The following is a 27,669-nucleotide window of genomic DNA, read 5'->3' as shown; positions in this document are numbered from 1 at the left end:
TGTTGCATACATTCAGAGGCGTTTTATTCCACAAGTAATAGCAAAGGTCCAACCATCTGGATTTATTACAGGTTGTGAGCATTGAGATAATGTAGCTTTTCCCATGCCTTTTAAACAAACAGAATTAAACCGTACTGTACTAAGACAGTTGACTCTGTAATATTGACTTGAGATATAAGCCAAATATTAAAAAGTTAAAAAGAAACAGGTGATATGGTGTGGTGGTTGTGGGGGATGGTGGGAGGGATTTTACTGGGAAGGAGGCATGACACATGTCCGGATGCGTGTAGGGAATTAAATTCTCTCACAGGTGACATCAGGTCAGGAACCTGACATCATCTCACCCATTTGCATGATTCACCCAGGACGGTCTGCAGTACAGAGAGAGCTACTTAAGTGAAACTGACAGGCTGGGAACACTTTGATCAGTGAAACTGAAGAGTTGCAGCCGGCAAGGTGAGAGATTGATGCTCACATCACTCCTTCCCCTTGACAGCTGATTGTCAGCTTCTTAGAAATCAGTTCACCTATCTTCATTTATCTTCAACTGCACATCTCTGCTGCCATACCTCACCCCAGCACTGGAACAGCTTACACAGCCCTATAAACCATGCACCTCCAATCAGGAATAAAGAGGAGTAACACCAGCTGCCATCTCCTCAGCCAAATGCCGCTTCACAGGACAGACGAAATGGCCAAAGAGATCCAGCGCAAAGGTTTCAGAGCTCCAACACAGAGTCGACAGGCAGTGGATTAGCTCTCTTGGCATATCTGATTACATGGCAACCGTGAAACAGGCCTACTCTCAGCAACTGGCAATGTTAGGCCACATTAGGAGTGGACCTTCCTTGCCCACCAAGTCCCTGAATGGGACTCCAACCCGGAGAAACTGGCTCAGAGGTAGGGACGCTAACCACTACAACACAAGACCTCTCTGGGTGAAATAATACTGAACAGGAAATCTAGATGTTATTGCAGCTGTATGACACTACAATTCAAACTCCCAAACCTATCAACCAGAGGCTCCCTCCAATCTATCTAGGTCTCAGTGATGAAAGAATTGCATTATAGTTCACTGTGCCATTCAGTCACTCATAAGGAAAAGAGATTTCAACATCCGTGAGCAGCAGCAAAACCTTTACCCTACAGCTTTAGTCCTAACTCCTGATGTACTTCTGCTCCTTCTCTTGTTTACTCCCTGTCCATTATATGGTGAAACAAAAATCCAAAGCATCTAGAATTGTGTGATACGTGAGGAGCCCATCAATGATCTGCAAGATTTAGGAGAGTATGGGCATCCAGCTATTCTTGGAAGACTAAAAATAAACTTCACATATCCTTATTAGTCCTCAACCCTGATCCATACTGCAGAGAAATACAGAAACGCTGATCAGAAGCCCAGTCGTTGTGTTATATAACCTCCTCATTTCTACAATAAGCGCACAAAAGCTTGTAAATTATGCACTTTCAAAAGGCATTTGTCAGTGCACATGTTTATGTCCACTTGAGAAGATATTTTAAAATTAATCATTTGTTTTTGTTTCATGAATAGAAGCTGACATATCCCAAATTTAGATTTGTCACATGTACTGAGGTACAGTGAAAAGTATTGTCTGTGTACAGTCCAGGCAGATCGCTCCATACATGAAAACATAGAACATACGATAAATACACAATGTAACTACACGTACGTAGACATCGGATGAAGCATACAAAATATTGTGCTACAACTGTAGAGAAGATACATAGAAAGATCAGTTCAATCCATAAGAGTCATTCAGGAGTCTGGTAACAGCGGGGAAGAAGCTGTTTTTAAACCTGTTGCATTTCTCAAACTTTTGCATCTTCTGCCCGATGGAAGATGTTGGAAGAGGGAATAACCCGGACGGGAAGGGTCTTTGATTATGCTGCCCGCTTTCCCAAAGAGGTATAGACAGAGTCAATGAATGGGAGGCGAGTTCACGTGATGGACTGGACTGTGTACACGACTCTCTTCCGATCTTGGGCCGAGCAGTTGCCGTACCAGGCTGTGATGCAGCCAGATAGGATGCTTTCTATGATACATCTATAAAAATTGGAAGAGTCATTGTGGACATGATGAACTTCCTTAATTTCCTGAGGAAGTATAGGCGCTGTTGTGCTTTCTTGGTCGTAGAGTCGACATGGGTGGACCAGGTTGCTGCTGATGTTTACACCTAGGAATTTGAAGCTGTTAACCATCTCCACCTCGGCACCATTGATGCAGACAGGGACGTGTACGGCACTTCGCTTTTGCTGACATTGAGGGAGAGATTGTTGTCATTGCACCATTGCACCATGTTCTCTAACTCGCTCCTGCATTCTGACACATCGTTGTTTGAGATCCAACCCACTACGGTCGTGTCATCAGCAAACTTGTATATCAATATTAATAATTAATATTGATGGACAAACTATACCGAGGCAGCACAGTCATACTCAGATCTCAGTCCCCTGACATGTTTGTTAATTTTGTCTGAGCCCTGACCTCTCGTTCCCACCCTGGATCAAGTTTGCAACTTAAAGATAAAGGCCGCCTGGCCAGTCAGCCTGTCCACTAACCACAAAGGCAGACAGACAATTTAAAATTCCAGTTAATTGGTGTTTAATTAATTTAAATTGGCTTCTTGATTGTTGGTGGGCACGCTTCCCACTCTCTAATGCACCTGTCGACCAAATTAACATGTGAGTGCGCGATGAAGATGGGATGTACACCCGCCATCTTCACACATGATTTCACACGCTTCTGTCTGGCACCGCTTGAACATTGAACTTAAAATTCTGGCCACTGAGTCAAGCAATGCTGTGACACAAATTTACATGCCCCACCATCCTATTCAGGTGCCACCTTTAAAAGAAATCTGGACTCATTCATGCATCGCATAAGGACTCTACAAGGCAGACATGTCGTCTAGGAAGCACCTGCCCCACATTTAAGTGACACCTCATAGGAGACTGTAATGCAGGTCGTGGAGGACAAGAGGAAGGTCCTGTTTCCCAGGGCTGGGCAGAGACGGCCCACTTTTCTCACACACTTGCCTGGGAGGAGTCTGCTAGGGTGGTTAAGGAGAGGATTGTCCTGCAGTGCAGAAAGCAAATGAATGACCTAAACTACACCACCAGGGTATGTGAACTCTCTAGTCCCTATATTCAGGTCACAGAATGGTACTGGGACATGGGCCTAGCTGGCAAGGCCCCTATCTGTACTGCCCATGCAAAAAGCCCTTCATAAAGTGATGGATTGCTGTCTCATTGCCCGACTGCAGTCCAGGGAGGTAGCTACAGAGTCATTGAGACAGCCATACTGAAGGTACAAATTTTTTGGATATGGGGAGAGGTGCTGACGTAGAGGGAAACTTGTGGCATTAAAGATCCATGCCTCTGTTGTCATTCTCCTTCTAGGTCCTGGGCTTCGTGGGCCTCGAGGGTGCTGACAAAGTACCTTTGAGGACTAGCAGCAGTGCATCTTTCATGTGGCACAAGCAACTGCTAATGGCTCAGTGGTGGAGGGACTCATCACTGAGGGTGCTGGATGGGGTGTGTCATCCTGCATTACTCCAGCATGATCAGCACTGCTGCAACTGCACTTATCGTGGCAAGTGGACAGTATTCCCTCAACTCCCCCCACCCCCACACTTGTATCTTGCAGATGGTGGATAAGCTTTGGGAAGTGAAAAGATCAGAATTGCCAGCACGAGACCTGCACCGACATCAGAAGTGCTCACAAACCATCTTCTTTACTCAGGTAAATACAGCATCCAGTGAGGAAGTATGCTTCATCTTTGTAAACCAGAACTTGAGGCTCCATGCAATGGAGGCAGCCTAGGCAGTCACTAATTCTCTAAAGAGGGTGAAGGGCAGACCATGCACCTGAATGCACCCCGAGAATGCAGAGGACCTTGGAGGAGGATGAAGATGATGAATTCTCACCTGCACGACAATTACACCTGCACCCTCCACTAGCCCAGAGACATTCACATCAGTGGGTCATAGATCTGGTTTAGTCTAGGCCTCACACTCTGGTCATGACACATGTCCACAGCAGGAGGAGGCAGGGACAGGCACAGTCTCTGGCACTCAGAGGACTGCTGAAGAAGAGGCCACTGCTTAGTCTACGTCTAATGGTGAGACTATTTGAGTGGGCATGGAAAAGTTTATGGAGATACAGTACGACGCGGGCAAACATCAGGCAAGTTGTCAGAGGCCCTCAACAGAGTGGCACGTAAGGCAGAGGAGTCCATTCGTCTGATGTATTGGAACCAACATATGAGCTCATAGAGAGGATGGCGGACACCATGAAGATCATGACACAGCATAATGCCCAGTTTCTACCAGAGATGCGCTCAGATCTACAATCTATCGGATGAGCCTTTGTAGTGGTTATGCGAGAGAGGAACAGGGCACCTCGACTTCCCTCCAGGTGCCCCTTTGCCTCAAGGAGTCACGGAGAGGCCCTTAGGCACCCAAAGGGAGGAGGTGCATCAGGTAAACACCACCTGGGCCACACCCAAGAATCTCCAAGGATGTCAAAACATTCTGAGACCCCTCTGCCTGTGACCCAATGAGGGTGCACCTGCAACAGAGCAGGAGACCCAAAGATGGCCTGGGCCCTTCAGGCCTTGGGCGTCCAGGGGACACCCACCAAAATCATCCCGTCCTATTCTCTCCCTCTGTCTGCCATGGACGCCAATGCTGACTGGAGCAGAAGATTCTGGGCAATGTGTCCAGTTCACTTTTCCATTTAGATTAATTTAATTTGATGGAGTGTGGAGGGAGGAATCACATTCGACACTTATCTTGTAATCATTGCATTTAAAACTACTTGAGATGTTGTAGCCTACTAGGCTACAGAGGGGGTTCGGAATTGTCCAACCTTTTTTCCAAAGTGTTAGCTCAACAGGAAAAGTAGAATGTAGCCTGCTGGCGGTTCTGGCACCTTTTCCCGCCATATTTTTTGATATTTTGGAAAGAAAGCGAAGGAGCAGGTCCCACAACCTCACAACAGTGGGTTGGACTCCAAATGGGCTCATCCCACCAGCAACGTAGGTTTTTGGAAGATCTAGGCACCGATATCAAGAAACAATGGCCCATGGAGCTCCCTCCCAACAGAACTCCACCCCCACCGCATCACCGAACCCCCGGCACCGCCCCCATGAAACACTCACTGGGAATGCCCACAGCACTGTAAGGCACTTGCCTGGCACTCTTCCCTAGCACTGTCCAGGACAGTGCCCAGGCATGACCCTCTCCCCACTGGGGTCTGTACTGACCTGTGTGTCTTTGGTTGGTTTTGCTGGCCAGGTGCCAGCAGAACCCATGAACTGAATAGGTGTTGGTCGTGGCGGACCTGTTGTGATTCACATCGGCGTGTCCTCATACCGATGTGAACAGACTGTCTAACATGGGCGTCTAATCAGTTGTAAACACCTGATATGCATATTCAATTCAGATTTAAAAGAGTATCCTGACTTTTAAAGCAGGGATTCTTGTTATGTCACTGGCGGGGGATGGGAACAATTGAGCAGGGAAATATTCCCGGCGTAAAAGCTGTTTTGGCAGTCCCTTTCGATTCTCTGCCCCTTCCACAATTCCCATCCCCGATAATGGGGGAGAAAAATTCTACTAATTTAGATTAAACTCTGATTTTCAGTCAGGTTTGATGTTTGCAGTTGTAATGATGATGGAGAAAAAAACCATTGGACCATTGGACTTTAAAAATACATGAGTTTTATATTTTAAAAGGGACATAAACCCCAAAGTTGTTTGAGAATGTGCAGCTAGGCACTGACAGGAATAGCTGCAGATTGCTTTGCTAAGAGATAATGGACAATGGAATCCTTCCCTCTGTTTCCAGACACGGTACTTTTAAAAGCATCCAGGGACTGATTTTCATCCCTGGCAAAAAGAAAGGAATACAATTACCATCCCATTTCAAAGACCCTGGATATAATTGCCAAGACGGACTGGAGTATTCAGTTTCCTCTTGGGGTACACAAAGAAAGGAGTTAACTAGCTTAGAGAGCTTCCCCAGGCTGCATGCTGTCTGTGCCTGCCCTACCGGTCCATCAGTGTGTGTGCTATGAGGAATACAGTGGAAAAACTCTCTCTCTCTGACTGTGGAAGTCAATCCACCAGGAAAAAAATGTTCGCGGCTCGAAAAACTAACTGAATTCTCCCTACAAAACAACAGAACACCTGAATCGAAGGAGTAACAATTCACCAGCAGAAGTCAACTATACTGGAATCCATTTTTAGGCCGCAATGCTTCATCACCTACTCTTTGCAACTCAATGATTGTTCCATATAACTTCATAATTGCACTTACTATTGGATGTAAATTTATGTGTTTTATTTCTCCTTAACGTTTTGGTAGTTAATAAACTTATTCTGCCTTAATTCTAGTAAGCCTGGTTACATTGGCACTTTTTTAAACATCACTATTGTTAGATTAAACCTTGTTGCTACCAACAGAGGTTGGGTTAAATAAAGACACTAAGCCAGTCACCCCTCCTCACCCAGTGTTCTGTTTGTGTACTATGATAATAAATGAATCAGTGTGTGACAGAACATCTAGTTCAAGACTAGCTATTTAATGTTAAATAAACTGTGGGTAAACTAAACTACTGCTAACCAAACTGTACAGCTTCCATGCTACTAACAGCTTCTGTAACTCTGACTACGACTGGTTGGTCCGGTTCCAGTGCTGTTCCTCTTGCATGACACCTAGTGGTCGGAGGCTATATACACTTATCATATACACTTATTAAATGCACTGTTATATACACAGTGACTGCATATCATTACACCCAGGTTGGTAACAATTTCGGGGGGTACTTGGATCGACAACTTTTGGGGAACCTCACCTGAAGCTGGTTGTAATACAGTTAACATGCAACTGGCATGTGACCTAACACGTCGTTCATGTTGTCGCACATTCTGAAAAGTATGCTTCTCTAAACCTCTTACCTTATCTGTTAATGCACATTATTTTCTTATGCACATTATTCATTCGTATTAAAAAATTATTCACACAGGTCAGCTATGTTGATAATGCTCTTTTACTAAACAATATTCAACATTACTCAAGATAATACTTTGGCTTCATTATAAATTTGAATGTAGTTTTGCACTTATACATAAGATGTGGGTCTGCAATACGTTCTTCACAAAGGCTTTTCCTCTCTCTTTCTCATTGTCTCAATTTCTTCCCACAATTTTTTCAATTCTTACATGGGTGTCAGCATCGCAGGCTGAGCCAACATTTGTTGCCCATCCCCAATTACCCTTGAAGGGGTATTTAAGAGTCAACTACATTGCTGAGAGTTTTGAGTCGCATGTAGGCCAGACTTGGCAAGGATGGCAAATTTTCTTTAAAGGGCATTAATGAACGAGTTGGATTTTTACACCACCAACAATGGTTTCATGGTCATCATTAGACTTTTAATTCCAGATTTTTATTCAAATTTCACCATCTTCCACGGTGGTATTTGAACAGGAGTCCCCTCTGGATCACTAGTCCAGTGACAATACTACTACACCACTGCGTCCCCTTTTACTTTTCTCACATTCTTTTTCATTCTGCTCTACTTATTCTGCTCTTTTCTTGTGGTCCCTCAAGCCTCACCTTCCAGCGCATTCTCTACCCCTCTCGAGGTGACTTAAATGTAATTTATAAAAGAAATTTGCTACTGAGGTGTTAAATTCTTTGAGACATCTGATTGGTTTCATACCAGAGAATTGCCCTGCTTTTTCACCCACAAGACACACAGACCCTCCAGCCGAGAGCAATCTCAGGCCTTGACACATACCATTTGGAGGCTGGTGGTAGTGACTCAAGGATTACAGTCTCATTGATTTTCCGTTATCCCTTTCTGGATTCCCCCAATGCAACACCAGTGAGATTGGCACCTCAGTAAAATGGCAGAGAGAATCAGTGTGCCCCATTACCATTGTTGTACAGCCAGTTTATTGTGCTAAGACAATACATGCTTCCAGTAAATCAGTAATAATAATAATAATAATCGCTTAATGCCACAAGTAGGCTTCAATGAAGTTATTAGTAACAGAACTAAAGACTCAGTGATGCTGCATGCCTTCAGGAAAATAACAATAATACACTTCAATAATCTACTTGGATAAATTTAAAACCTTAGCTTTCATAGAATCCCTACAGTGCAGAAGGAGGCCATTCGGCCCATCGAGTCTACACCAACCCTCTGAAAGAGCACCCTACCTTGGCGCACTCCACTGCCCTATCGCCTTTACCCCACTTAACCTGCACATCCTTGGACACAAACAGGCAATTTTATCATGGCCAATCAACATAACCTGCACACCTTTGAACTATGGGAGGAAACCGAAGCACCCGAAGGAAAACTACTCAGACACAGAGAGAAAGTGCAAATTCCACAAAGATAGTCACCCAAGATCAGTATTGAACCCGGGACCCTGGTGCTAACCACTGTGCCACCCAATAGTGCAATGAATTTTATTTACTGAAGGTCATTTACTGGACTGCTGGAATACTGTGGATGCCCTCCATTCCAGCCCATGGGGCTGGTTTAGCACAGTGGGCTAAATAGCTGGTTTGTAATGCAGAACGACGCCCGTACCGGCCTCCCCGAACAGGTGCCAGAATGTGGCAACTAGGGGCTTTTGGTGATAAAGTTGGAAGTGATTCCTTCAGTGCACTTACCAGGGGTGGGATTCTCCGACCCCCCGCCGAGCCGAAGAATCGTCGGGGGATGGCATGAATGCCGCCCCGTCACTGGCTGCCGGATTCTCCGGACACGGTTTTTCGGCGGCGTCGGGAATCACGCCGTGCCGGTCGGGGGGCTGTCGGCAGCGGCCCCCCCCAGCGATTCTCCGGCCCACAATGGGCCGAGTGGCCGCCCTTTTTCGGCGGGTCCGCCAGCGTAAAATGCACTAGATCCGTACTGGCAGGACTGGCTCTGCGGGCGGCCTACAGAATCCTTGGGGATGTGGGGGGATCTGGCCCGGGGGGGGGGGGGGGGGGGGGGGGGTGCCCCCACGGTGGCCTGGCCCGTGATCAGGGCCCACCGATCTGCGAGCGGGCCTGTGCCGTGGGGGAACTCTTTCCCTCCGCGCCGGCCAGTGTAATGGTCCGTCGTGGCTGTGGCGGAGAAGCCAACTCGCGCTGGCCAGTGGAGGCCCTTCAGCGCAGGTTGGCGCGGCGTCAAGCCCTTCGCCGCCACTGAAGGTGCAGACGATTCCACACCTTCCGGGCGGCCCGACGCCGGAGTGGTTCACGCCACTCCTCGGCGCCGGTACGGCCCGCCCCGCTGGGTAGGGGAGAATCCTGCCCCAGGTGTCTGTGTAAATATCAAACAACTCACTACAATCCATTGAAGTAACCACAGGAATAGTCATAGAACCAGAATAGACCAGCTCTACAAGCAGCCAGTCCCAACTTCAAGTCACCAACCACAGCGATCTCAGTTTGCCCAAAAACAGGTGGACCCTGCTGGTATGGGACATCACTAATTTGAGGCAGCAGCTTTATTTGCAGAAAATGCCATATTAAAAATAATTTTGTAAAATAAGCCAGCCTGAGGAAGCAACTGATATCCTTCCGCAGACATTATGACATTGCGTACATTTTGATTTGTAACGGGAAGAGAACCTTTCAACTCTTTAATATCTGCTTCATCATGGAGAGTGAATTTCAATGGTGCTTTTTCAAAAATGAGTCTTGGAAATACAGAGATCCTAATTCCTGTAATACAATTTATTTGGAGTATAAAGAAAAAAACGATAGATGCCCCCTGGGTGCATCTGCTTAAATAGTAATTGTCGGATATTTGCTTCTGTTAAATGCCTTCAGATGGCCATCACCAAGTTGCGTAACAGACTACAAACTCCCATTGTCAGGGTGCAAGGCATGTTTTCCCCAAGGCTTGAACGCCAGGAGCACAGTGCCTGAAAACGACCACGTCAGGGCTGACTGGGAGGGCTGCTGGGAGACGTTCTCCACAGCTTTGACTCCCAAAGCTTAGAGCCATGGCACTGATGACATGTTTGGCAGCTGCACAGGAAACCTGAATTGAACCATAGGCGCTGAGGGATGTTTCAGGTTGCTGAGGATATTTGGCCTGTGTTTGCCTTGGGTAATGAAAGACTAAAAATGTAAAGGCTGAAACATTTCCACTTGTTTCCAAGAATTAAACGTGAATTACATGATATTTAAAATGAAAACTTTCAGGGTGACTAAGTGGGAGCAACAAGTTCTCCGCACAGTGACTAAGAATTTGAATCTTGTCCAGGTACAAAGTAAAAAAAAAATCATTATTTTTAAAGGTCCAAAACTAAATTACATTTTGGTAATTTTTCCGTAAAATTCCTATTGGTTACTGCCCAAAACTGCTCAATACTTGGCACAAATTGTGATTAATTTGGTGCAGCCACTCCAAGGAATCATAAGACTGAATATAGTGTGAGGAATACACCATAGTGCAGACCAGAGATCAGGGTTAAAATGCATTTTTTGAAGCAATGTAGATGAATGTTTGCTCCATACCTTGTCTGTGCCATTCTTGATCTTGAAGTGCTTCCTAATTCGTGCAAAAAAGTGGGAATAGATATTCTTGCATATTCTTACACTGGATTGTCCCGCTTAGACGACCCTTTGCAAGCCTCAAAGAAATTAACTAATCCATATACAAAATATTAATATTACTGTGGCTGCAATTGTGTCTGTCTCTTTCCGAGCTACTCCATGGAATACTTAATGTCCACATCACACTCTCAGCACCACAGGAGAACTTCTTTTCCAGACCTGCATCCGAGCTTCATCACATTGATTTCCTACCCCCTTTTATAAACAGGTAATGAGAAGTTATTGTGGAAATGCAGCCACGTATAATGTGTGAAAATGGGATTTAGTGTTCAGAATTCAGCTGAGGATGATGTAGCAAACTTGTGCCTCCCAATAAGAGAGGTGCTGAGTGGAGGCGAGGCATTTCACCACAGAAGAAGTGTAGCTTGAAGATAAGGTGACCTGTGCCAATGCTTGTGTGCCTCCTCATGGCCTTTTCAACAACAGAAGCCAGTGCGGTCCGAGAGTGGGACCCTTGTTCACTTTTCCATCTTAAATATGATGTGAAATAGGGAGAATAAAGTCTTCTAAGAATTAACTGTTATTTTTAGAACATGCTACCAGTTCCCTTTTCCAAAAGCCATGTGACGAAAAATAGCTGTCTTCATTTAAGTGCCTTGCCTACAGTTTCCTCCCACAGTGAAAGTATGATTGGGCAATGTTAGTTAATGAGCCTTTTTGAAGGTCGGGTCTATGGCATTTAATGGAAAACTGTTGTTGTAATGGTGAAGCTCAGAATTCCAACCAGATTATGAATTTACTATCCAGCCACATAATGTTTATATTGCTTTGCCAGGGGTTACGTTACAGAAGACACAAGCAATTAGAAAGAACTGGTAATTATTCCAACCTCGAAATATATACAATCTATGCCGTATCCTTTTTCATCTTTGTAAGGACCTTCTAATCCTACAGAGAACTGTACTTAAATTACATTTGTTGTTTTTTTTTCTTCTCGTCAGAATGGAAAACACTTTTCCAATCACCTCTTTTACCAGTTTTACACTATCAGGTCAGGCAAAGGACACACGTGATGCATATTTAAGTGATGTGCCATCAATTATAACAAAGACGAGTTGTGGAACAAAACTGTGGCTTTAATAAGCTAAACGAGAACCTGCTGGCAACTGATCCCAAACTGGAGCAGGATCACAGTTCAGCCACCTTTATACAAAGCCTGAGGGGAGGAGCCACAGGCGGAGCCAGCAGAGGCAACAAACAATATATACAATACAGTAACAGTGTTTTACCACAATATATATAATACAGTAACAATGGTTTGCCACAATATATATAATACAGTAACAGTGGTTTACCACACTAAGGAGAGCTGACGAGACCAGTTATCCACAAGTTAAATGTGAATAGAACATACAGTGCAGAAGGAGACCATTCGGCCCATCGAGCCTGCACTGACCCACTTAAGCCCTCACTTCCACCATAGCCTTGTAACTCAATAACCCCTCCTAACCTTTTTGGTCACTAAGGACAATTTATCATGACCAAGCCACCTAACCTGCACGTCTTTGGACTGTTGGAGGAAACCGGAGCACCCAGAGGAAACCCACGCAGACACGGGGAGAACATGCAGACTCCGCACAGACAGTGACCCAGCAGGGAATCGAACCTGGGACCCTGGCGCTGTGAAGCCACAGCGCTATTCACTTGTGCTCCGTGCTGCCCTGATGGTCACCATTTACCATTGATTAAATATCAATGGCCGCTGGTCATGTGATTGAAATTGATTCTCTAATACTGAAATTTGTTTATCCCTGAAGTTAGAAGAAACCTGGGAGAAGACAACAGCCTCAGTGAAAGGCGGTGCTATCTTTGCCTTTCAAGAACTGAGAGGCTGAAAAGTCTTATAAATGGATTCTGAAACTTGAGTTCACTTGTAAGGAAATTGGACCTCCTGAGGCAACAGCCATGATTGCCTGATTTAAAGGTCTGCTAAATGTACTTCTCTTCGAAGGACCCCTGGAGTAATGCTGATGTTCATCCCTCAGCCATTTAGACTTATCTAAACTACAATTCAAGAGTGGAGCAGTGTCCTTCTTCACTTGATTCTCGAAAAATACATGATCAGCTTAATACTTATGTAAGTGCACTATCGTCATGAGGTGCATGTACATATGTGTGTGTTTGCGCATGCCTGTGCGCATTACTCTCTCTCTCTCTTTCTGTTAGTACTCTGACCACACATTAACGCACATCTACCTTTTCAAAAATAAATCCACATTTATTACGGACAGAAGGGATGGGAATAGGAAGTTTCGGCTTTCCTCCCTGTCCATAACAGCTGGCTGAGGGAAGTGCCTGGCCTGGAGGGTAAAATTACTGCTCCACAAATCATACACATGTACCCTGTTGGGCCTGAATTAAAGAAATAAGAACTCGAATTAAAAATTGCAACTGGACAGTATGTTCACATGATCATTACATTGTTTGTTATCCAAACATGCAACCAAAGTACAGCTGCACATTTTCAAAAACTCGGAAAAGTTAAGTCATTGTTGTTATTTTCAATCAAAATCATCCCAGGCATTGGAACACGGGATAGATCACATTGCAGAAGTGAAAGCTGACAAATACCTTTACAAGTGTCAGATTAAACCAAGGGTTGATGCTTCCCTTGGATTAATAGGATGTCAACTGGTGACATTCACTCAGGTAAATTCTGACTTTGTTTGATGATGAACCCAGGGTGATGGGGGAGAAGCACAATGGGATGCTGGCTCGCTATGAACCACTTTACACCAGTACGTAGTTCCAGGTCTACCCCACTCTGAGATTTTAATCAACAAGAATGGCAATCAGGTTAAGTGTACTGAAGTACAATATCCCTGCAGTGAGCCAATGTTTTCAGGAGGACAGTGGACAAAGTGGGAGAAAAATTAGAACATTAAAAGAAAAATGTCTTCATGAGGGAGTTGAGAGATTATTTTTTTTTATTTAGGGTACCCAATTCATCTTTTTTCCCAATTAGGGGCAATTTGGCATGGCCAAACCACCTACCCTGCACATCTTTGGGTTGTGGGGGCAAAATCCACTCAAACACAGGAAGAATGTGCAAACTCCACACGAACAGTGACCCAGAGCCTGGATCGAACCTGGGATCTAGGCGCCATGAGGCAGCAATGCTAACCACTGCGCCACCATGCTGCCCCTTGATTGAGGGATTAATGACAGATAACATCAAAATGAATCAAATGGGCCCTTCGGAATGAAGATAACAGTCCAGAAACTGTCAGTGTTTACTGTCAACCATCTCACAGATCATGTTCAATGTGGAAATCTAGAAATCACTTGATGAGAACATCCACTATCTACACCATTTACCTTGCCTTGAACAAGTTATGCCTCATTGAATGCGGGGTAATTGTATTTTCAATGGTTTACTAAGTCATAATTACTACGGAGAAACACCTCTGGTCCTAAAAACTATTTCTATATTTGTAGAAGGTCAAAATAATGTTATTTTAAAAATCTGCGGATTTTTAAAATTATAAAAAGTTAAAATGAATTTATAAAATTTCAGATTCTGCTTTAGTTCCTTGTGTATATCCCAATCTTTATTTTGCTTTAATAAAATTATTAAATGAAGGATAATCAGTGCTTTTAACTTTCTGGTTTGCTTTCTGTGAGAATTTTAAAATACAATTGGCTGCTTAGACTGCCTGATGACATCACTGTTGCTGGAGACCCCCTATGGTTGGTACCCGAATGAAGTTAATATCAGCAAAGGTGAATTCATGTCAAAAGTATTGACATGGGGCACGATTCAGTGGGCAAACGTTTACGTCCGTTTTTGGGCACTTTTGGCGGGGTGTTCTCAGCGGCTGCAGTGCCAGCAATCACCCAGCCTTGTCAAGGCCCTGCAAATCCCCCCTCACCTGCCCTCAAATTGGCAAGGCACCCTCCCTCGGACCTGACCGCTGACAGTGCCAACCTGACACCCAGGTACCCTGGCACTGCCAGCCTGGCACTCTGCCAGGGTCTAAGGCTGGCAGTGTCAAGGTGCCAGGTACCTCAAGGAGTGCCAGGGTATTACCCGGCCCTATCCCCTACCACGCGGGGTCTCTAATGCCCTCCGAGGTGTTGTTATGTCTGGTCCACGTTTGTGAAGCGAGGTCTCACAGGTGCAGCCATTGACTCCCAGGCACAGGGTGAATCCAGCCTCTGGGTATTTTAAAATATGCCGATCTCAATCTCGCCCAGCTAGGAGTATCAAGACCGTTCTGGGCAGAGTGATTTGGGTGACTCGCGATTGGCCCACTGCCCAGAACGGAGCCAGATTTAGTGCTCTCCTAGGATTCACCGTCCGGGCACTTTGCGATCACTGAATCGCGCCCCAGATCTTTATGAAACGCTTTCTTCAAGGACAGTGACAAGCATGGGCACTTTGCCACTGATTGCAAAATCAGGTCAATCACTCTACCTGAGGCCTTGACGTGATTTTTTTTTAATATCGCGATCGATTATTTTCTCATCTATATTTCAGGTTCCTTCAGGTCATGCATTACTTTTCAGTTGAGAGGACCATTATGTGATCGATCGCCAAGCGTCCATAATGTGTCCATAATGTGTGGTATAAGTGGCTGCTTTAAGGTATACAAGAGAAGCCTGTGCTTCTACTTTGCCTTTCTCACTGTGTCCAAGTATTGTTTCACTGTTTGTTGGCTACTTTTCCCAAGAAGAACATGAAACACTGGTGCTGTAGCATGTCAGAGCACCAACTGCACAATGCAGTAGTGGGATCCAGGTTTCACCCCCTTGCTCTGTCTCTCTTTTCTGAACCATAGTGCTGTGGAGTGGCAAAATGGAGGGAGATACACATTTGTGACGCAGGCAGAAATACAATCTGTGCATGGCTTGCAGAAACCTGGCAACTGGAGAGGGCTTGTAAAAGAAACAGAAACTTGATCATCAGCGAGGAAGAGATTAAAATCAAAACGAAGATGAAATTTTCCATTTAAGTTTTACCCAAGTCAAATACAGCTTGCTCATCATTTCACGTAGAAACAGATATAAAGTATTCACCTCATTATACTTTCGGTCTTGATTATATTGAAGAATTCTGAGTGGTAACCTTCTGTATAATTAAGTAAGGCATCATTACCATTCACAACAATTAAGAGAAATATCATCAATTGTATAATGGCTTCCATGGCAATTAATACAGATTAAAATGAAAGCAATTCTTAATAATAATGTGGCAGGGATACAGATTCAGTCAAATTTTCGAATATGTAGCTCTTAGTGATTTGTTTTCCTTTCGTCAGAGATTTTGTCGCCTATGAATGGATTTCTTTTTCACTTTGGGAAATCAATGTCACTGTCAAGCACTCCCAAATCATTTAGAGCACAGCTGGATACTGAATAATGCTCTGTCTATATTGTCTTGACAGTGAGCCTGAACCCAATATTAGAAGAAGCCCTTTGATATCACATTTCATTTTCCCACACTAACCATGTTTACAAACAGCTCGTTCTATACTGCTGGGCTGCGGAATACATCAAGCGCAATCAGGACTTCCCGAAACAACTTTGCAAATGATTGCTCAACTATCAGGGAGCAAAAGAGGAATCTAATTCCTGCAGGCTGAATTTAAGGGCAGCTTCCAGAGCTGAAAGGAAATGTTTAATTCCTTGTGACAAATTACACAGACATGAAGCAATAATGTGGCATGGATTCTCAGAGTTGATTTGCTGAGGAGAAGAGGAGTGATGACAGGGATGTCTCAGAGATGCACTGCAATTTTGCACTGGCACTCACACACTTCTATCTGAAGACTGACGGGACTGTACTGCAATGTGACTTTTGCATTTGGCCAAACTAGTAACAGCAAACCCCATCAGTTTTCTAATATCCTTATTTTATATACATACAAGCTCGTGGTGCAGGCTGACTCTCCTGCTGGAAGCTTGCTTAAAGATAAGTGGTCGCACATTAAGTCAAAAATTCCTTGGATGCTCTCCAAGGGCTGTTTGAAGTGTAAGGAATGGCAGGCAGGCAGGAGCCCATTGTTGAACATACACAGAGGTAGGAACCTGAATATGTTAACAAGTGCTGGCCTGGAAAAGCCTCAGCCTTCTGCTAAACAATGGCAAAGCTGAGAAGGTACTAAATGATGTGGGTGTGAGGACAGTTGGCCTTATTGGTACTCCGGAAAGCCCCCACCTACAGGAAATAGTGACCAGTAAAGCACTTGGGAAGAACTGGCAGATGATAATGGGGGATCTTTTGAAAGGGACCATGATACAGTTACCAGGTGGAAGATACAAGTATGCATGCCACAAAATATTGATCCTGCACTAACTCTTTCAAACATGCTCATTATATAGTAGGACGCAGACTGGAATAAATCATAGAATCATAGATCATAGAATTTACAGTGCAGAAGAAGGCCATTCGGCTCATCGAGTCTGCACCGGCCCTTGGAAAGAGCACCATACTTAACCCCACACCTCCAATCCATCCCCGTAACCCAACCTAACCTAAGGGGCAATTTAGCATGGCCAATCCACCTAACCTGCACATCTTTGGACTGTGGGAGGAAACCGGAGCACCCAGAGGAAACCCACGCAGACAGGAGGAGAAAGTGCAAACTCCACACAGACAATCACCTGAGGCCGGAATTGAGCCTGGGATCCTGGAGCTGTGAGGCAGCAATGCCAACCACTGTGCCAACATGCCACCCATTATGCCACCATGCCACCCATAAAACTCTTGACATAGTCACATTTCTATAAAGGTTTCTGTAAAGTCCCAGGCAAGCAACCACTCAGAGGCGATGACTGTGATAAAATTCCAATTTATCACACCTATTACATTTGCAACTCCTACTTCCAAAAAGGTCTCCCTCAAAATTTGAGGTATTTGTGTCCCAGAGGTCCCTAGCTTAAGGGGGTGGTTCCGCCCCCTCATCTAGGGAGATTTTATTGAGGTGAGGCCACAGGGATTCAGAAGTTGCAGATCGCTTGACCTCGGGTCGAGCTATAACAGTAGATAATTCTAAAACATCCTAGCTGCATGGTCAGCTATTAACTCACAAGCTGGGTGGACCTGTGACGGCCACTATATCTGGACTTCTTAAGCTACCAACAATGCAGAAGTAGGAGTTGCAAATATTATATTTTCTTCTGCAACATATGACACCAAAAACACTGACATGAGCTCGGGCAGTCTAGAAACTACAACTACTAAAAACCTATAAGAGGCCTCCTTAAGCCACCGAGAACAATTTTATTCAGCCTAAAGCTAAGGGCAAATACCATTTTACACTTGTTATATCTTGTCCTCCTGCTTATCTGCACACCACCGTTTGATAGTGTATGTCTCAGAGCCAGCATTCCAATTTTTGTTCCTTTGATGCTGTCATAGAGCTGAAGACCTGTCAGTGGATTCACAGGAAGGCACGTCGGAGCACCCACAGCAATGTTTGCAAACATCAGTAGGCCTACGCAAAATCCAGAGAATGCAGCATGAGGAAATAGTATGGTGTTGGAAAAATAAAAATGAACTACTGTCAGGATACACAGCTTTCAGCACCATCATGTCCAGTTTGAGATTCAAACATCATGAAGCAGTGCTTCCCAAACTTTCTCCTTGCGCGACCCCATTTTAGCACGGTAGATGATGTGACCTCAGAGTGAGTTGGTAGGGTGGTATGACCTTTGAATTTTGAGCCAGGCGGAGGTTGGGGTTGGGTGAGAGGGGTACAGCTCTAAAGTAAGACAAAACATAGGATGGTAACCATCAATATTTTGTTGTTAAAGTCACTAATAAAGCAAAACAGTAGGATAATAACCTTCAACACTGTATCAAGGTGTCAAAATGAAGCAAAGCAAAACAGCAACACAATTCATTAAAAAAAATGTTTTTAATTAAAATTTTCTGTATTTTAACATTTTTACAGAGAATAAACACAAACCCAACAGAAGCACCCACCCTTCCAGCCACCCCCCCCTCCCCCCCACCCCTTGACACCACCCAGATCCCCAAAGTGTAAGATAAACAAACCCCATCTCTTATGGAACCCCTCATCTGCCTCTCTCAGAGCAAATTTCACCTTCTCTAAGTCTAGGAACTCCATTAGGTCCCCCAGCCACGTCGAGGCACAGGGGTCGAAGTTGGCCTCCACCTCAACAGAACCCGGCAGCTCCAAATCTACGTGTAGGACCTCTGACATGGTGCTAAAAAATGACACACAAACTTTCTCCAAATCGGGCTGCACCAGAAAATAGGAACAGGATTGATTAGCTGGGCTCCTCCTGCACCATTCGCAGCTATAGCAGCACAATTCAGAGGTGGTAATGGGCTTCTTCAAATGAGATTGTGGCTTTAGAAGCTCTCCGCTTTGATGTCGATGAAGTGATTTTGGTTTCCCAAAGTATTCCTTGTGAAATTCTCCAAGTGTCACTCAAGCTTTATTTGGCTTCATGCGTTCCCAGGACAGCACCTGTAGGCAAATGAGGCAATTCGGCCTTTCTTCTGATGTGACTGAAAGACTCCTCAACCCAGGATCAAGGAAAGTGCTGCCATATTTATGAACACATTTCTTACCTTCTTGTTTTTTCAGTTTGCAGAGGAATCTGAAGGCTCACTGCTGAAGATGGAAACACTGCTAAAAAATTAATCCACGGTGCAACCTGCAAGCAAACATCACGTCACCATCAGACTGTTCAGCTGCAGATGGGAAGCATCAAGCCAATGAGTGCGTAACCTTCCCCCCCCCCCCCTCCCCAACTGAGGCTACTTCTTAGCTCCATCCTCTCATCGTAACTCTTCAAATGCAGCAGGTTCTTGATGTTCATCCACTCCGTATTCCTGTTCAGGCTGTTTGTTGGCCACACGTCAGCAGCAGGGTGGGAAAAAGTGCCACATGGCATCTCAGTGCCAGTGCCAGGATGGAGTCTCCTCTTCACAGCCACCATAATGGTCGCGGACATTACCGTCCCCAAATTTTAGAATCGAATAATCTTTATTTTCACAAGTAGGCTTACATTAACACTGCAATGAAGTTACTGTGAAAAGCTCCTAGTCGCCACATTCCGGCACCTGTTCGGGTACACAGAAGGAGAATTCGGAATGTCCAAATTGCCTAACAGCACGTCTTTCGGGAATTGTGAGAGGAAACTGGAGCACCCAGAGGAAACCCACGCAGACACGGGGAGAACGTGCATTCTCCGCACAGACAGTGACCCAAGCCAGGAATCGAATGTGGGACCCTGATGCTGTGAAGCCATAGTGCTAACCACTATGCCACAGTGCTATGTTCAGGATGGTTATAGGTCTCCTGGTTTCTCGCTTATCCCAAGCTGTGGATCAACTGTTCTTGGTCATTGCCAATGGGAGGTGCCAGTCCCTGCAGGTAACGTAACAGTGGTTACTCCAGGCTGGTGTCAGCGAGCCACCCTGATCTACCTTATTTCATGTTATACAAGTCCTGCCCTTAGTGACCAAAAAGGTTATTGGGTTACAGGGATAGAGTGGAAGTGAGGGCTTAAGTGGGTCGGTGCAGACTCGATGGGTCCTTTTGCACTGTATGTTCTATGTATGTATGTATAAGTTCAACCTTCAAATATTGCAAGTAGGTTGCTTTGAAAGCAAATTACATTATGGGCTTTCTTACATTGGATTTTGTAGCTTTCGGCTAGATGTCTTGTCACTACAGTGAGTGTTTACTGAAATTACATTTTAGTACCATTCTTCATTTATGGTCTTGCTATTCTGCTGAACTCTGTAACTTTCAATTACAGTTGGCTGCCGGTTGACTTTGTGGACAGTATTCTGCTGTTTTTGATTCTGCAAAAGCATTCCCTACATGTTCTGAGGCCAAAAAACAAAACCAAGAGAGGAAAAGCCAGCATTATGAAGCCAATAAAACTGGCCAAAAAAAATGCTTTTAAAGCTCCCTTGTGACATGAGACTTCCCTTTCTAGCCATACAGAAAATTGTTTCTTTGAGTGGTCAACATGATCATGGCTAAAAAGGTCAGCTGAAGATCCTGGGGGAAACAGAGTGGGCAGTCCACCATTACAGCAACGGGCAGTACCTTATGAAGAGAAGTGGAGCTAACTGAGTAAGTCAACTGGACGCAAGCCTTGGGCTGCACTCAACAAGCAGCCCAGTCACAACAGGATACAGTATCATTTGAAAGTTTGAAGTCACACATCAGGAATTTCCCTCCTGACCAGGATATCAGTGTAACTTCAGTCCCAATACTTCCAGTCTCCTCCTTCCTTACTTGTGCCTCTGCTTCTCATCCCGACCTCAAGTAATTTCAGTCAGGCATGTACAGTGGGTTTCCCGTGTGATTCCCACCCTCTGTCAGAGAGCTGGCCTTGGGGGGGAAAAGTTCGGGGGAATCAGTGTGGCAGTAGTACTATCAGGCTGGTTGCCTGCAGGTAGCTGAAGAGGAACGTCTAGTTTTTTTTATTTTCTTTAAATTACAGAAGTAGTGTGGAATTTTCTTGTGGCCAGCAGCACTCCTTTGGTGGTGGGGTTGGGAGACGGGGGGGGGGGGGGGGGGGGGGGGGGGGGGGCTAGAAAATTCAAACCCCTTCCTTCCACACCATGGCCATGTGCTGCTAGCCTCCTGCATTATCATGGCACAGTTTGCAGAGAATATGTGATGGAACACAGTTTAAATCATTCACCAGATCATTTTAATACACCTGTCCACATTGTGGTGGACCCCACAGCATTTTCACTTCTCTTTGCCCAGGCCTGTATCTTTACTGATGTAACTGAAGAGAAACTTAGAAAAAGTGACTGATTCAGATCTAAAGGTGAACATTAGCTTCACAGATCTGCAAAATACATACTAATCGTAAATGCAATAATTGGCAACCACCAGTTAGCTCACGAACAACAAAGAGTTTTTTATAAAATGAATTATATACAGAGCACGGTCTCCACCAGGATCACAACTGGCTGCAAAAGCTCACACTCTGGACCGAGATCCGTACACTCGTTCCCCATTGGCCAATCGGGTCAAACGAGACATCTGAAGCTCGCCCCCTTAAAGGAGCTACATACTACATCCCATCCCCTTTAGGTTCCTTTTTACTTAGAATATTGATAACTTATACCATTATTAAAACATTAGCAATAAAGAACAAATTTTAACTGTCTACCAGAAATTTAGGGCGGGATTCTCTGATCGCCGATGCCAAAATCGCGTTCGGCGATTGGCCAGAGAATCCCCGTTTGCACCAAAACCGGAGATGGCGCCGCTTTTGTGATGCTCCACCCCCTCAAAAAAACACACGCCACATGGATGGCCTCAGGATGTCACCTGAGGCCCTTCCCCAATGCTCCACCCCCTATGGGCCATCTTCCCGATGGCATGTGTTCGGGAACCTCGTGTGGCAGCTATGCCACCACAGTCGGGGGGGAGCTGTTCCGCAGACAGGGGGGACTTTGGCGGGGGCTGGAGGCACTGGTGGGGGATGTTCCGGGGGCGGCGAGGGGTGTTACAGGCGGACAATTTTTGGCAGGTCGGGTCCGCGCGCAGCCGGCGCCATGTTGCATGGCACGGCCGCGATAGGCCACCGCCGTGCGCATGCGCTGCCACAGACCCGGCAATTCTCAGGCTGTATCCACAGGAAAGTCGGGGGCTTCACACTGCATGGCGGCTAGCCCCCCACCGGACAGAGGATCGGTGGGGGGGAACGCCATTCTTTCCAGTGAAAAACGCCAGGGTCTGCAAATTGGAGAATCCAGCCCTCAGTCTGTCAGGGGACATTTTCTGGGATCGACACAGCTCAATTGGTAGAGGCTTCATTGTAGAGGTAGTTTTGATTGGACCTACTTCACTGGGACTCTCACTTGGTAGAGCACTATTTTTTCAGTCTCACAGGGACAGCATTTTGGCCTGCCACTGGCTGACCAGCTGCTTCACTCCTTGGACACACAACAACACTACTTGCTGGCACAATTGGATCAAACAGTAGCACTGGCCCTTGGGATGGCTCCCGTCCCAACAAATGATATGCATCTTCAAAAACCTGTCCAGTACTTTCACTTCATAAGAGACTGGCCCCTTACAAGTCTTGGCCACCACAAATCCTGGGACCAACTTGGTCCACTTCCAAATTTCTTTCCAAAAACTGGATTGTCTATTTCAAATGCTCTTTCTACATTTGTCAAATCACAGTTTCTTTACTGGCAGCTCTATCTTGCCTCCACCCTCTGCACCAAATTTGGTGCTCAGCCTGGTTCTCAAGTGTCGACCCATCAGCAGCTCAGCTAGAGTTATGCCAGTAGCGGTTATAACCCAACCCAAGGTCACGGGGTTTGGACCATCAGGTGCCCAGTAGCCTCACCTGAGTATGATCCCCCCAGATTAGGGCGCAGAGATAAACCCTTAAGCTAGGGGACCTTGGGACATAAATACCCCGGCCAAGTGTGGGCCAGGCACGGGAGACAGTTCATGGAGTAGGAGCGTATTCGAATAGGTAAATAGTGTGTTGTTCTAAACCATCATCGCTTCCAAGTGGTCGCTCACCTGGGACTTTACACTGGCAACGAGAGTGTAGTGGAGCTGCAGGAGATGCCATTTCCTCTGCACCTGGCCCATCTCAACCAGGCCTCAGGAGGCCCCACACCAGGCTGCAGGAATGTCACTAATTGTAAAACTGGAAGTGTTTGACGCCGAGACATGTACAGGGGAAGGAATAGTATTGGCACGTGGACCACCTCCACAGCCGGGCCCAGCAGGTCTTCGAATGCCACCTGGAGCTCCCAGGGCAGGTGGTACTTAGTCCTCCGGAACAGCCGCTGTTGGCCTCTCGTGAGGAGGACCTACCCCTCGATCTGGAAATGCGAGCTGCCACTCATCAGACCCTGAGTCTGACATGGTGAACAACAGTAGAGGCAGCAAGCCCAGTGGTGCACGCCGAAGACAGCACGGTGGAACCACTCAGGCGTTTGGCACAAAAACGTCACTCTCCAGTCTGATATCCCCCTTCCTGGCCGGCGCAGCGGAAGCCTGAGAAACAGCCCCGAGCGAAGAGGGCAAAATATTTTCCCCATCCAGCCATCAAGATGGACGACATGCTGGACATGTGGGAGTGGGGGGCAGGGGTTTTCTAACCCAACCCAAAGTCACAGACTGCACTACGGTCTGCCCAGTAGCCTCGCCTGAGTATGAACTCCCCAGATGAGAGGGCGGAGCTACACCCTTAACCTAGGGGACCTTGGGACAAAAATACCCCTTTCCGAGTGTGAGCCAGGTGTGGGAGACCCTTCGGGGAGTAAGTGTATATTCGAATAGGTAAATAAATAGTGTGTTTTTCTCAACTTTCATCCCCTCTGAGTGGTTGCCAGCCTGGGGCTTTACAATGCACCTTTCTCATTTTAAGCGCACTCCCTCCTCCTGAAATCCCTTCAAAACTTCATCTAAATTGGCCAGGTGTTCCTCTTCAGTGGATCCCTCAGTCAAAATGTGTCCAAATAGACAAAAATCCTGGGAAAACTGGGCAGCACACTTGCCACAGTTCACTAGAAGATGGCACAAGCTGATGAAACAGCAAATTGGTAAACGTTTACATTGGTATAACCCCTTATGATTGTTTATGGTGACATGTCCTCTTGATGCGTCGTCCAGCTCTAACTGTTGGTATGCATGGTTCATATCCAATTTGGCATATGTCAAATCCCCAGCCAAAAGAGAATAAGGATCCTCTATTTTTGGGATGGGGCCTCTATCTAGTTTCACGGCCTGATTTACTGCCAGCTTCTAATCTTCGCAAATACGGATCGTCTTGTCTGGCTTGACTACTGGCATATCAGTGCTACCCACTCTGCGAATTTTACTGCTCAATGATGCCCAAGTCTTCCAGTTGTTTTAGTTCTGTCTCTACCTTCTCTACTAATGCATAGGGCACAGACCTTACACTAAAAAATCTTGTCGTGGCTTCCAGTTCCACATGGATTTTTGCTTGCATTTCTTTGATCTTTCCCAGTTCCTCCTGGAACATATCTCAGTATTCTTTTCTGACTTTGTGCAGACCCACCTCTTTTAATTAAAAAATTTCCAGCTAGTTCAACTTGATCTCTTCGAACCAGTCACGCCCCTTAAACTCAGTCCTTGGCTCGGCCACTATCTTTAGCACACGGCTAAATCGCTGGCTTTGAAAGCAGACCAAGGCAGGCCAGCAGCACGGTTCAATTCCCGTACCAGCCTTCCCAAACAGGCGCCGGAATGTGACGACTAGGGGCTTTTCACAGTAACTTCATTTGAAGCCTACTTGTGACAATAAGCGATTTTTATTTATTTATTTATTTATCAATGGTAGCTGTGCAGACTGCTGCCTACAACTCACGGGTGTCATGGTTACCCGATTATTTTTTTGGCCTCTCCGGTATATGTAGCCAGTCTAGCTGCAGCATTCTTCAACCCAGGAGTTGAACCCCTTCTTGGAGATACCATTAGGTCTGGTTGTTCATGACAGTAGGTGATGCCCCCATGTCTACATTCATCTTCAGTGGCTGGCCATTCACTAACACTACTGTGATGGGGCTACCTTGGCCACGCTTACATTATTCAGTGACAGAACATTCCGTTCACCCGTTGGGCGATCCTCCATACTAATCATCAGGGTTGGATTATTTATTCTGCTGGTACTGGACAGGTCCTGGTTATTTTTACACTTGTTTCCCAAATGTCCTTTTATTCCATACATGAAGCACTCTGCTTCCCTAAATCTACACGTTTCTGGGCAGTGACGTCCCCCGCACCAGTAAGCTAATGAACAACAAAGGGTTTATTATAAAACAAACTAAATACAGAGCACTATAATTGATGTCTTCATTCTAAGCACGAGGATCCCAACTGGCTGCAGAGGTCCACATTCTGCACCTAGATCCCTGTGCATGCTCCCCATTGGGTCACATGACTCCTCCGTTACACACCTCCTTAAAGGGGCGAGCTGCTACAATAACGATAATGATAGTGTGAGGTGTTTTATCCTGGATGGTGTCAAGCTTCTTGACTGATGTTGGAGATGCACTCATGCAGGCAAGTGGACACTATTCCATTACACTAGTTACTTGGGAGGCACAATAGCACAGTGGTTAGCACTGTTGCTTCACAGCTCCAGGGTCCCAGGTTTGATTCCCGGCCTGGGTCACTGTCTGTGCGGAGTCTGCATATTCTCCCCGTGTCTGCGTGGGTTTCCTCCGGGTGCTCCGGTTTCCTCCCACAAGTCCTGAAAGACGTGCTATTAGATGAATTGGACATTCTGAATTCTCCCTCTGTGTGCCCGACCAGGCGCCGGAGTTTGGCGACTAGGGGCTTTTCACAGTAACTTCATTACAGTGTTAATGTAAGCCTACTTGTGATAGTAATAAAGATTATTATTATTAATATTTTAAAAATTGAGCCTTATCAATGGTGCACAGGCTGAGGAGGCAGGTGAGTTACACACTGCAGAATTCCTATCCTCTGAGCTGTGGATTATGTAGGAAGGGAATCCAGGACATCAGGAGGGCCTATCAGGTGAGTGGCATAACACTTTTGGGTCCCAATCCACAGACTCTGACTGACCAACATTATCCTGCACAGCATTCCTCAGGACAACACACCTTACAGATCAACTCATCCCTATTTGAGCAGCCAGTACTCACACTTATCATCCTACTGCTATTTCACATCCATGTCACACAGGCACCCTCCACTAATGTTGTTCTTCCCTCCTCTTCACATAAGCTATTACAAACACTCACACATCTCTGCTTTCGCTCCTTGCTAAAGTGAAGCATCTACAGGGTGGGTGGTGGGAGTGCCTTGAATGACAGATACCTGCGGCCGCTGGCAGTGTTGGCCCACCTGGTCCACTGAGAAGGAGAATGCTCCAGGAGACAGTAGATGTAAGTAATGACCAGCCATGAGAGACTGAGCATCTAGAGATACTGATGCTCAGGGTCGAGAGAGCTAAATCCTATGCCTGTAGATCATGTGTTGGGTGTTAGTTATTCTAGCTGGATCTTAATGGCCACCTGTTCTATGAAGCAAAGGAGACAGTTGATGTTGCTGCTACTGGTGTAGCTCCTGCTGCTTGTGTTGTTGGATGTTGGTGTGTCTCCCCTTTTGTCTCACATTAGGAGTGGGAAGGTGGAACTGCATAAGCTGCTCCCAGGCCATAGTAAAAGCTGACAGCCAGGATATGCAGCTGAAGGTGAATGAAATGCTGGACAGATGAATTGCCTTCCAAATATTAGGCAATCGACTTTCACACAATGCTGGCACTATCTGACAGAAAGAGTGAGTGGCAGCCTTTATCCTGTTCTTGTCAGTTTTACCAGAAAGTTCTTCCCACTGTGCACTTACCTTCGTACAACCTGCCAGATTGGAGACCCAGTGTGGGATGCTTCCACTATGGAAAAGAGTGAATTGAGCTCTTAATTAGGTTTTAAATAATTTCGCTTCCCGCCTCAGCCTTGGAATTTCTGACCTTACTGTCAACTCTCCCTCAGGAAAGATGGTGGGAACACTTTGGGATATCGAGCCAACATATTTTCTGTAATTTTCATGGCACCATCATCCCTCTGCCCCAGACAAAACCTACTTCTTTAACACAATCAATAGCTGCCTGAAAATAGAACAGTTAGATATCATAGTGACGCTCAGCTGCTGAAAATATCACTTTATGTTTTACTGGTATAAAATCATCACCCCATTGTATACTGAGGCCATTTGGCTTCCTAGGAGGTGAATCACAACCATCATCGCGGCATCATCCAATAAGGCCTGAGTGCCAGTAGGAGGCCCTTTTCAGGTAAGAGAGGACACCTCATGGTGGAGGTGCTCTCTCTCCAACTTTTTAAAATTTCAAATAGAAAATGCCCTTGGCCATCAGGTCACTGCTGTGGTGGGAAACCTATCCACAGCATGGCAAGCTGCAGCTGAAGCCAGACAGGCAGGGGAGGCCTCAAAGCCTACCTGCAGCCCTGACCAGCACACCGGTCAGCCACCGGGAAACCATTTCCATGCAGCCAGCCATGTCCCCAGTACCTCCAAAATCCA

The 27,669-nt window shown here is 45.8% G+C and overlaps 1 protein-coding gene across 2 annotated transcripts in view; it reads right to left on the bottom strand.

Annotated features, from left to right (window-relative positions):
• Nucleotides 1–27,669, bottom strand: part of arhgef4 (Rho guanine nucleotide exchange factor (GEF) 4) — a 494,960-nt gene that overhangs the window by 287,042 nt on the left and 180,249 nt on the right. The window lies entirely within an intron of this gene.

Source organism: Scyliorhinus canicula, chromosome 13 (genome assembly GCF_902713615.1).
Source record: "Scyliorhinus canicula chromosome 13, sScyCan1.1, whole genome shotgun sequence".
In the NCBI taxonomy this organism is placed as follows: domain Eukaryota; kingdom Metazoa; phylum Chordata; class Chondrichthyes; order Carcharhiniformes; family Scyliorhinidae; genus Scyliorhinus; species Scyliorhinus canicula.
Note: the sequence above shows the minus strand (reverse complement) of the source record. Positions and strands in the feature narration are given on the sequence as shown.